Source organism: Psittacula echo (genome assembly GCF_963264785.1).
Source record: "Psittacula echo genome assembly, chromosome: Z".
Taxonomy (NCBI): Eukaryota; Metazoa; Chordata; class Aves; order Psittaciformes; family Psittacidae; genus Psittacula; species Psittacula echo.
Window position 1 is genome coordinate 35,301,809 of NC_137742.1, and position 12,335 is coordinate 35,314,143.

Sequence of the window (12,335 nt, forward strand, 5' to 3'; positions counted from 1 at the left end):
AGCTGGATTTTTTAAGTGAATTTTACTGACCCCGTTTTATTCATTTATTTATTGGTTTGTTTGTGTTTTGTTTTGCTTTGCTTTTTCATCTCCTGGATAAACACATTTCCCACATTTTCGAAGGAGCAAAAGAAGACATTAAAATACAAAATTCAGTACAACAAATATTTGGTTCTTGTTTAAAAGAAGTAAGATGCAGGCAAGTTCATCTGTTTGCTTATACCTGTCTTCCCAGCACATTAAGAGTGTGATTGCCAGTCTGACTTTTCCTCAATGGTTTTGTAAGGTTTTTTAACATTTGTTTTCTGCAGGCTGGCTCAGCTTTTGACTCTACTCAAGGGGACTCATTTCATATCCAGGAGGGACCTAATGAAGATCAGCACTCTTAATAAGCCCTCAGGAATCTGTTAATTTCTTTTCAGAAGGTCCCAACACCTACCAATAGAGAGGCTCAAACAAAGAAGTCAAAATAAGCTGCTCTGGAGGATTTGCAGTGCTGGCACAGAGAGACCCAACCTGGTATTGCAGATTTAAGTAATTACAGAAACGAAGATCAACATCCAGATTTTTTTGATGATCTTGACATCTTGTTTTTCTTTTCTGAAAAACTCCTCTCATTATTGTAAGCCCAGAGCAGCATTTTTTTCACTAGTGAATAGAGACTATCCTAATGTCCTGAGGCTAGCCATGGTACGTAGGGACCCTTCCAGTCTTGGTAATTCCCTTTTCATGATAGTTAATAGGCCTCTGGACAGACACCAGTCACAGATCATATTTCTTAGGAAAGTTTTTATTAACCCAGCCACTACCAGGGCCAAACTATTTATATTAGTGTAGCAGACAGCTAACCACAGGCCACATTTGTGTACTGCCTCCCATAGTTCTTACTCATATGCCTGTGCACACTTACACACACACGTCACTGCTGGGCTGAAACTGGGAGATCAGCCCTAGCCGTTTCCTCAGGTGTGTGATGTTACAGTGACACACCAGAGGCTTTTAGGTAGGTGTCTGGAAAGCCCTCCAGCCTTGTTTCATCAGATGCACACACAGCCCTGCCTCAGCCCTTCATAGAATCATAGAATAGTTAGGGTTGGAAAGGACCTTAAGATCATCTAGTTCCAACCCCCTGCCATGGGCAGGGACACCCCACACTAAACCATGTCACCCAAGGCCTCATCCAACCTGGCCCTGAACACCGCCAAGGATGGAGCACTCACAACCTCCCTGGGCAAGGACTGCTGGTCTCCAGAGTCCAACAGCTCTTGGGAGGCTCTCATATGCTGCCCCTCAGCATACACTTTTCCTCTTTTCCTGCTATTTTCTGGTAAATATCTTCCATCCATAGTCATTGGCACCTTCAGAACACATTCACATAAACTGACACAGAGAAGTCCTTTATGGCAACAAGATTTCTAATTCCTATTGAGGGAGCAGTATGTGGCCACAGAAGCCTGACAGCCCACTGCTCTCAGCTGAGTTATGTCCTCTGGAAAATGTAAATTTGACGATTCCTTCATGATGTGGCTGTGGTAGCTGGGACAATAATGGCTCTTACCTTTGCTTAGCCTTTCTGATTTTTCCCATTTGACATTAGTAAAGAGACAAATAAGGGTTAATAATAAGATTAATAATAAGAGACTTGCAGTTAAGTGTCCAGTTCAGTGTCCAGCTGGGGACTGGTAACGAGTGGTGTCCCTCAGCAGTCTGTGCTGGGACCAATCCTGTTCAACATCTTTGTTGGCGACATGGACAGGGGGATTGAGTGTGCCCTCAGCAAGTTTGCCAATGACACCAAGCTGTGGGGTTCAGTTGATACGCCGGAGGGAAGGGATGCCATCCAAGAAACATCCTTACTGACTGCCAGAGTGATGAAAGCCAGCATTTTACAACCAGACACTTCCACCTTAGCACTTTCTTGCAGGTAGACATACTCCCTCTCTTCTGGAGCTCCAGTGTACACAAGAATTGGCAGGGTGCCTCCAGAAATGTGCAGAGCTCCACAGTTAATTCACAAACAATCCTGACTAAGAGAAGCCAACAGCAGCAGCAGCAGCAGCCTCACTCGAAGTAACAAAGAAGGCTGATGTGCAGCCTGACTAGTAGTGTGTTTCCAACACCCCTGCTTTTGCTCCCATTGCAGCTGCCTGGTAGCCCTCCAGGCTGAGCACAGCACCTCTGGGAGCAGAAAGAAAATGGGGAATGGCAGGTGGACAAGGTGGCTTCCTAAAGCCTAGAGACCCAGTTCACAGGCTGATGACATTCATGAAAGAAACAATGCTAAACTATTGTTTGCAAGTAACTCCTTGAAGTAATAAATGCTGAGTGATGACTAGTGAAGCAGATATGGCAAAACAGCGCAGTGAAAACTTCTGGTTTTAAAAGTACACATCAGTCAAACTCGGAGGCAAATGGGATGGTTTACTTAGAAAGCTAATTATGATATAATTTCAGTATGTCCACAGAAGTGCTGCTGCTTGTGTATATGCTTGTGTGCTGTTATAACTTGCAACTTGGTCAGGTTGCACTCCAGCCAGTGGTGGAGACATGCCCAAAACTGGAGGGTTCAACCGTACATTCTAAATCAGCCTCATAAAATGTTTCATTTGCATAATTTCCATTCAAGTAATTCATGCACAGTAATGGAGCCAATGTTATCTAAGTGGAAATGCTAAAATTCTACCATTCTATGAAATTATTTAAAAAAGAACTTTACCAAATGCAGTATATGGCATTTCTCATTTCTAAAAAACATCCCCAAAAGAAAACCATTAGTCAAAGATCAAGGTGAAGTTACACTTGTTATTTTCAAGAAAATACTGTTTGATATTTAAGAATTGTGTGTCTCACACAAGTCTTCTTTATTCAGTAAATACCCTGTTTTTCATGAGAAGGGTGGCTGTTAGTGTTCAGTACAGGATAATACTCTAACAATAATCCATCTCATTTGTGGCTTGGACTTCATCCCTATGAGCTATTTGAGAATCACAGAAATCTGAAATGTGTCCCCTGAGATTCAGTGCTAAGAAGCCCAGCAAGTCATTATGCCGCTTGTTCATAATTTCCTTAGAAGAAGGAATGGATTCTTTTCGCCTGCTCTTTGAAGAGAGGGGCATACTGATATGCTTCATCAAATACACTGCACTTCTGTAACTGGATGTGGAGCAAGCACTTTGCTTGCAGCACATCTTGAGTTCAGGGCCTGCTGAAACATTCATATCTGCCAGGACCAAAACACCTGCTTAGTGCCCACCATGCACTGGCATGAACAACAGTACAGCGCATAGGGCTCCAGGGAAATCACTGCCCTTCCCCCAGGCTCATGTCTTTGAACACTAGCTTCCAGCCCTGACAGCATATGCTCAATGCCCTCAGGGCAGAAGGAGTGGGCATGGCAGTTGCCTTGGTTTGAGTGCTGGCCAGGGACTGGAGAGGGCACAGCTGGAGCAAGGAGGATGGTCTCCACGAGTTTTACCTGATGAAACAAAACTCCTCAGGAAACAAAAGGAAGAGAAGGGGGAAGACACTGTTCTAGCTGGCCTCCTCCAAGAACATTTACATTATTTCATTCTAATGTTTTTGCTGAAATTACATAGAATGGGTTTGTTATTAGCCAGACAGGAAACACAGGTAATAGTGTCCTTGGGTTTGGGGGCACCATGTAACTGTGCTGCTCAGAATAACCTAGGAGTATCACTAACCATCGGCTCGTGTCTCAGTAAGACCTATGACTATCCTTGTTCCACCTGGCTGCTCAGGGAGTAGTGGTTAACGATTTCCCCATATGAGCATTTTCATGCTCTTTCACACCCTCATGTATTTCACAGTCCAGAGCCTGTTTTGCTTGCAAAAAATAAAAAAGACAGGCAGGTTTAAGCTCTATGTAGTGTTTGGCACTGTTGCATGGCTACAGTAGATTTCACCCAATTATATTACGTAAGAAAGGTAAGAAAAAGGGGAGAATAGGCCAGGGATAAAGAACATCTCATATGTGAAAGATCTAGAAGCTCGATTTTCTTTTAACTGCCTGGATTGATTGGTATATGATTTAAGTACACATCTATATGTGCTAAAAGTTAGCAATGCCTAGGACTATATTACCGCGATTTAACAGAAATTTGGCCTACTTGGTGGTTTTTTCATTTTCCTGTGTTTCTGTGTGTTCCTTTTGTCCAGTTTTACCAGATACAGGCTAGCACACTGTGGGCAGAACATGATGCCATCCAAGAAATTGACAAATCCTCTGCTGCCACACTAGATACCCCAGCCTTGCAGGAAAGTGCAAACATGGTGAATCCGAGGTTCACGGGGAGCTCAGTGAGCCAGCATCAGCTCAGAAGCCAGCCTCATTCTTTTAGTTCATCATCTTCCCTTTGCCCAGTGAAGCACAGAGGAGCAAGCTGTAGCAGAGAACAGCAAGCAGTATGTAAATGGAAAGAAGTGTAAAATTTAACTCAGTTCCCACCTGGGAAAATTATTGTCTGCCTGATAAAGGCCCTGGCATCTCAACAGAGGCTATTTTTGAAAACTTGCTCTTGAAAGGCATTCATATAATAATGTAGTTCAATTCACCTACACAATTTATAATTCTAAGGACATATTAGACAAACTGAATGAATCATTTCAACCAGCCAGCCAGCCCCTCTGGGGAATTATAAACAAAACAAGCTACTTGGTTGATACAGATTCTTACCTTCAAATGCCGACTGGCTTTTCCGAAATAACTGCACAAAATGTGTCGATACAGATAGCATATCCTGCAAAGAATTCACTAAACCAGCAGATCTGCAGTTCCTGTCCTCCTCACAAAGTAATTTTCCATTGCTTTTCAACCATTTATTTTAAATGATAAATGATTGAGATCAGATTACATAGTACTGGTTTTGTACTCAAGTACTACACAGTATGGGCATTCATATTCAAAACCCTTTAAAATTATAACTGAAAGTCCACTTAAGATAGGTTTACCAAACCATTTACTAGACCTAACAACGACAAGCAGCCATGTGGACTAATAGAACAGCCTTGTTAGCATTCTCCTAGGTGCAATCCTTCCTCTCTCCCTCCTTTTCAGCCATACATGGTTTACTGCATATATTTTATGAGAAAGCAAATCTCTTTTCCATCCATTTCCATAATTTTTCTCCTAAAATTTGATTAACCAAAACGATATGCCAAAACCCCAGTAATTTCTTCCTTTCCTCAGAATCGGCCACACATTGCTATACGAAAATTTGCCATTGTTGAATTTCTCAAAAAAAGAAATGCAATTCTTGAGATAATAATTTCCACTAAGTACTATTCTGCATTATCTGCCTCTCAGCCTAAGTCAAGATCTACTTTGAATAGTAGTGGCTTTGTTCAGACTTCTCCAAAACTGTGAAAGTGTTCATATACATCCATACATGCACACTAATTTCAATTGCAACGGGTGATTTTTCCTGTATCTTTTTCTAAGCATTTAGAATAGGACATCTAGAGAGTGACACATCTTAGCTGTAATACCTAACCCCTGGCTTTTCAATTGCCTTTGAGTTCATTTTTCAGAAAACAGCAGCTACGTCTTTATGAGAAGACTCTATGAAGTCTACAGACACCAATTTGTCTTGGGTGTACATTCAAAGAATGATTTTGCTACTTCGAAAAAGGCATGCAGGTGGGAAATCTGATCAATTGGACATGACTGTGGCTGAAAGTCAACAATTCCATCAATGCGACATTTTCTTTTTAAGTATCTGCAGTTCTATTAGACTTGAAATGCTTAGCTTTTGTAAAGTCGGCTCTCTCGCTAATTTGCAGGAAGACTTGGAAAGAGTGGACTCTGTCCCAGCGTGATGCACCCATTCATAACTCAGCAATTCCACAGGGAAGCTCCAAGAACAAAAGCATCTGAACTGATGATAGCAGAAAGGATAAAGAGACTAATTTTCACACGCAGGCTCGCTAAGAGTAGCACTGCTCCCTGCATCTCTCTTTACCACTTTGAACCAGAAACATTTTGACATTGGAAAGAATTCAGAGTCACCTTGGGGCAACAACCCTTTTCATGTCATTCAGGAGAGCTAAATCAAACTAGATGTGTATTTTCAGCCCTCCCATGTTTCTAAATGCCTGTCCACACTTACTTTCATGTTTGTTATACTCCAGCCTGCACATCTTTCTGCCAGGTTTTTAGGAAGGATTTATCAAAACTTTTTCTGTAATGATGCAGTTTTCTTACATACTACAGGGAATAGTACAAGAGCTAACATCAAGGACAGAATGTTTCTAGTAATACATTTTCCCCCAGTTGAAAATACATTTCAGAATTCTTGTTTCAAGTGCCAAAATCAAACTGAGATGGACAAGACATTTCACATTTTGAAATCTCTCTTTGCCAATTCTTAAGGTGTAGGCAGGTAATTTCAAGCAATTCTGCTACAATGGATTAAATATTTGTTATTTGCTTCCCCACTTGACACAGCTAATTGTGATTCTAATCTAGTCTTTGTGTGAAGTAATGACATTCTGCCAGTTTTGGATGTCTCACCACATTTATGGCTATTCTTCATTGCAAATGCAAACTGATTTCCACATACAAATAAATTTCTTACTTGAATATTATTGCATTATCTTGCTTTATGTTTGACTGATTAGAGGTAAAATGCTACTCCTTTGATCATTTCAAAGGTTAATGGATACCGATGCATTGTTTTCAACAGCTTTCTTCCTTACAAATAACTGAGTGAATATGAATCTTTTTCACCAAAAATGCTAGTACTTGAAAACGAAGATGAACTTAATGACAAAATTAGCACTGTTTTTACCTATAAATAGTTTTAATATATAAACAGTTTTAATACATTTCATGGTGGCCTGCTGTTAACTTGACAAACCTATTCCATGGCACTAAGTACTGGTTTTCATGCCCCATGCAATATCACCAGAGACAAACAGACAGGAAGCATTAATGATAGTGAAGATAAAAGCTTACTGAAACAACACAGGAACGGTTGCAGTGCTGTTGAAAATAATTGATTTTGGCAATTTGAGGTCTGCGGGCTGCAAAAATGTACCTTCAGAACCACTCCACTGAAAGCAGAGATCTGTGTCTAACTTGAGATTTCAAAAAACACACAGCACAGTCACTCTGAGTGAGAAAATAGAGTAAAATAGCATTGATTCAGAAATGTGAAAAACACTGTGCTGACAAATTCTTCAAAACGAAACATTTTCTTGTAAGAAATGTTCAATTTATGCTGTCATTTTCTAACAAAGAAGCCTATCATTTATACTTTCCATCTAAAACTATCAGCACAAAATCAGATGTTCAATAGCATTCTGGTTTCATTGAATAGTCATAAATAAGGTCCTGAAAAATTCTTCATTTAATTCAGTGAGTGCATCTTCTCATACTCACTTACTGAGGTTCAGACATATCTTTACCCTGCAAAGCTGCAAGTAAAGCTGTGTTTATGCAGCAGATACTCAGAGAGAGACTATGCTGCTGAGATGCCAAGGTAGTTCTCAGTTCTCATTTAAAAGGTATGCAATGCTAACATGGTCATATTCCTTCTCCTTTATATTTTTCTGAGAAGTTATGGAGCCTGTTGAATTGACCCTACCGGAGTTCTCCATCTATGTGTTCAGTAGAACATGGCAAAACATGTTAAGATTACATAGTCTGGATTTTATGTGAATATTCCAGAAAAGCAGCTCTTCTAGAGGGGATTTTACAATCCTTCAGCTATCAACTCTTAGCCACTGCCTAACGGGAAGATGACAGATATGTGGAGTATTTGAATGTCATTTTACAGTAAGCATTTGTTTCAAGTGACAAAACTTGACAGTTTTTGAAGTTCCTTCTTCCCTTCCCTTCCCTTCCCTTCCCTTCCCTTCCCTTCCCTTCCCTTCCCTTCCCTTCCCTTCCCTTCCCTTCCCTTCCCTTCCCTTCCCTTCCCTTCCCTTCCTTTTCTTTCCCCTACAGTTAAAAAGGGAAGTATATTATTCATCGTCTTGTTACAATACACTCAAAACCACCTCCTCTTCATGAAACAACTCATTACTTTTCTAATGAAGATGGATAAAGGAGGAAATTTATTTTCTCATTTTTCTAACTGCCTTTTGGCAGAATGAGGGCAGAAAGCAAAATTGTTTTATCATTAGCAGAAATATGGTGACCTGTCTTAACTGGATATAATGTTAGAAAGTCAATTAAACAGATCAACTTCTTGAATTCATGGCTTCTCCCTCAGTGCAGAAGCATTATTACATAAAACACCAAGTTGGAAACTACATGACAAAGCCTCATCAGACATAAACATGTGGGACAATAAATCTCTTTTTCTTCTTTGTCACATGACAATGTTACCTTCAACACTTGTGATTTTCAACATAATTCAAAAAACTTTGCATTTCATTTTTCAGAATATTTTGTGGAAATAAAAAAAAAAAATAAAATTACAGCATCAAACTGCTTATCACCCTTAACAACATTATCCTTAGTGTAACTGAGGCAGAAAGCACTTGTAGTCCTACTCTGCCATACAGGCAGAAAGAGATGGAGCCTGGATGCAATAAAAACCTGCTATCTGGACCCTAGAAAAGGGTGCTACAGCTGTGAATACTGGGGGTTTGACCTCCAGTGAAGACACCATGGGAGTCAGCACTTTGTGAATGGCAGTTGCGAGCACCCAAGATGTGCTGGAACTACTCTGAGCTGGGAGGAGCACCAAATACCCCCGGGAACTGCTCTAACTGCAATTCTCTGCTGAAAGATATGCACAGTCTCTTGCTGTAGCCTTAATGTAGCAATGGCTGCTGCTGTAGTTGGCAAGTCCTACCCACGCACCCCAGCTGTGTTTGGCTGCATCATTCAAAGGCTTCAGGATCCCAGTGTCCTGCAGGCAAGAAGCAAATATGCAGCTCCCCAGGCAGAGGCAGCCTGAGGCAGTGGGGATGCATTGCTTTGGACATCCTGGGAGCTCTGGATCCCATATGTGATTACAGCCTCGGCTGCTGTGACACAGGATGCAGCGGCATGCACAGCAGCACTCGAGCAAGGGATTGCAGCTTTTACCTGCGGCATTGCACTTCTACCCAACCGTGCTTTGGACACAAAGTGTCTTCACCAAGCGACCAGAGGCCACACAGAGAACTGAAGGCAGACCTCCTGAGTCCCACACTTGCACTCTAACCCAGCGGGATAGCATCCATTAGCTACCGCAACAAATTATTGAATTTCACCTTTGAAGGGCTGGAGTAACTGCATTGTCTGCACTTACACCACTTAGAAACAAAAGAGGAGCCAATCACCCAAATGGCAGCCAACAGACTGTGGAAGCAGGGCTTTTGGCTGCAGCTCCAGGGAAGTACCAGCTTCACGGAATAAAAGAGTGAGAGTTGGAAGCATCCTAAGAAGCAAATAATTTTATATTTGGAGATAAATTATTACTTTGGCTTGAAAGAGTTGTTATTCCTCAGCAGCACCTGTCCAGTTAATTTTATGTTCAGCTCTGTGTGACTGAAATACAGCTTTTTGGCTTACTGCTCACAAAGACTACTGCTGCATGTGTCAGATCTTAAACTAATCCTTCAGCAAAGGGAATGTTTTTGAGAGAGGGGAAGTCTAACAAGAAAAATATTGTGAAACTAGAGGACATACAAAGAATATGCTGTGGTTGATACAAATTCTCCCCTGGTTTTTCTTTTTCAAATTAGTTTAGCTGTATTTTTTTCAGATTAACACATCCTCCATCCTTCCTCAAGCCTGTTTACTCAGCTGGATGTCCACAGGGTCCAATTTTCCCTCCAATTGCCCTTGCACGTTAATGTAATTGCAGCTCATATGGGTAATTGGTCAGCCTACAGCAGTGCTTGTATGCATTTGTCCATCTGCACTACCTGACAGCCTCTTAAAATTAATTTATAGACTCAAAGTACTGTTGAATACTTTGTTTTGTTCAGTTTATAAAAGAACAAAACACATCAAGAAATATTCTAGGAGCTTTAGGCACTAAAAATACTGCAGTCTACACATTAAAATTATGGCCAAGTGGGAATAGACTTCTGCTTCCACACATCAAAAAGAAGGCACACATTCACACAAGTCAGTTCTATCTAATTTGTAAATACTAAACTAAATAAATTTTATAGCAGAGATCAACCAGATTCAAAATTATTACATGCCCACTGAAATTTCAGACAAAAGAAACTGAAACTGTTGGCAACAGGCACTACAGCCTTGTCTTGGAATACAAACAGAACGCAGGATTTTACAGGTCGGTTTTACACTGTTGTGGAAGGATCAGTATGGAAGTGATTTTTATTACTGTTATTACCAAAATCCGATTCCTGCGTTGCAACAGAAGACGCAAGTCCTGTGCCACAAACTGTCATCATGTAGTTAGTGCTCCTTTATTCATGAAGTGCCACAACTCAGCTATTTTAATAATTTCCTTTCAGGCATAACCACTGGCTCTTTTCTTCAGCTGACTATTCTTGCAGTCTGTCTTCCCAGGTGTCTAAAATCTTCCTTTTACCCCTTGTAAAGCTGAGACCACTGCTAATACCATATCCAGCAGTTTCTATTTTATTCCTCTGTCCTACACTTTTCTATGGCCATTAATACTTCTGCACTTGTTTTTACATGTGTAAATCCAGTACGTCATTTGAAAGAGACAAAAATGTGTGAAACCTCCCTGCATCAAAATCTGACATAAATTCACAGGTACACAAACCAGATGATTTGCTGATTCAGATCCATTTAACTCTCTCAAAAAGTGTTCCAGGAATGATTATGAACGATCTAATGCACTGTATAAAAACATACAAGCCAAAGACTAAGAAGAAAAACAAATGGCAATCCATGTAACTTTTAGTTTATGGCTATATCAGAGGCTCCTACTCTAGTGGGGGTTACGGAGAACTGTGAACTCCATCTTGGCATAAATGTGCCTGGGTCTCCTGTGCTTGCATCCCTGAGCAGCTTGCTTTAGAAATCTGATTGTTCTTACCTTCCATAACAAGAGCAAAAAGAAAGAAAAAAAAAAAAAGAAGTGGGTGGGAGGGTAGGAGAGTTAATTCATCAGTATAACATAAACATGTGCATACACATACTTAAATTATATAGGCAAGAAATTTAACCAATACTGTAACTAGTGTTATTATACCAATAGATATGCTTAACAGATAAAGTTTTCAATGTTTCCAGCCAAGCTCAGATAATAATTTCCTTACCAACTATTCAGTGATTTTTCACAGGTCAGTTTTCAGAAACAATAATTTGGGATTATAGCTTAATCTAGTCACAATAAAAAAAATACTGAGCAATAAGAATAATTTATATAAGAATTAGGAAAAAAAGAACAGATTCGGAAAACATTAGCAAAGTATTTACACAACTTTAAACCAATGTAAATGAAATCCAGAGAAGTAAAAGAAACTTTGGTTTTCTTTTTTAATTTTAAAATAAGATTTCCAAAAAATACAGCACATAAGAAATCTCAGTAGGAACAAAAAAATTATCTGTAATCTAAATCAATCAAAAAAAGAAAAAACAGAAATATTACGTGACTAAAATAAAGAGAAACAAAAGACAATACATTGTTTTTCAGATGTACATACTCTTGCACTTTTATATTTGATTAAAGGAACACCAGAGTATGTTTCCCTGCTTTGATATTATTCATCTGTTCGCTTCATACATTACCCATTCAGGCATAATCAGTGCTAGATCTTGTAATTTTCAACAAGTACAGTATAAACATTAATCAGCATTGTTTGAAAATAGTCAAGATCAAACAAATTAGTAAAGCTCAATCACACGTGTGAACTACAAAATTCAGAATACTAGTTTACAAAACTCAGCATTATTTTACTACCTGGCCCTCAGATTGAAACTGTTAAGGAGACAGAGTGATAATTTTCTATCTATAAACTACCTTGTGATCTACAGTGTATGAATCTCAGGAATGTGCACAGAAATACCTATTCACCCAGAAATGCACATAAATTACAATTTAAGTTTCATATTTTCTAACTTGAAAAGCACATGTTCATCTGTAAATCTGAATTAGTTTTACAGTTATACAAACGATATTTAGATGGGCTTGTTGCAATAACTGACTTTCATCACTCCACCACAGTTTGGCAAGACACAAGATGCTTGGCCACTGAGGAGGTCGTAAAAAAATCTTTGGAAGAACAATGCTTTCTGAAGTATTCAGTCACGCAGTATGTCGCGGATGAACAGACACTGTATTTTAGAAGTATCAATTCTTCCCAAAAGTAATTCGTAGCATCACTCACCATCACTCAGTTTTAAAGCTGAAACAACACGCTATGCACCCACTACT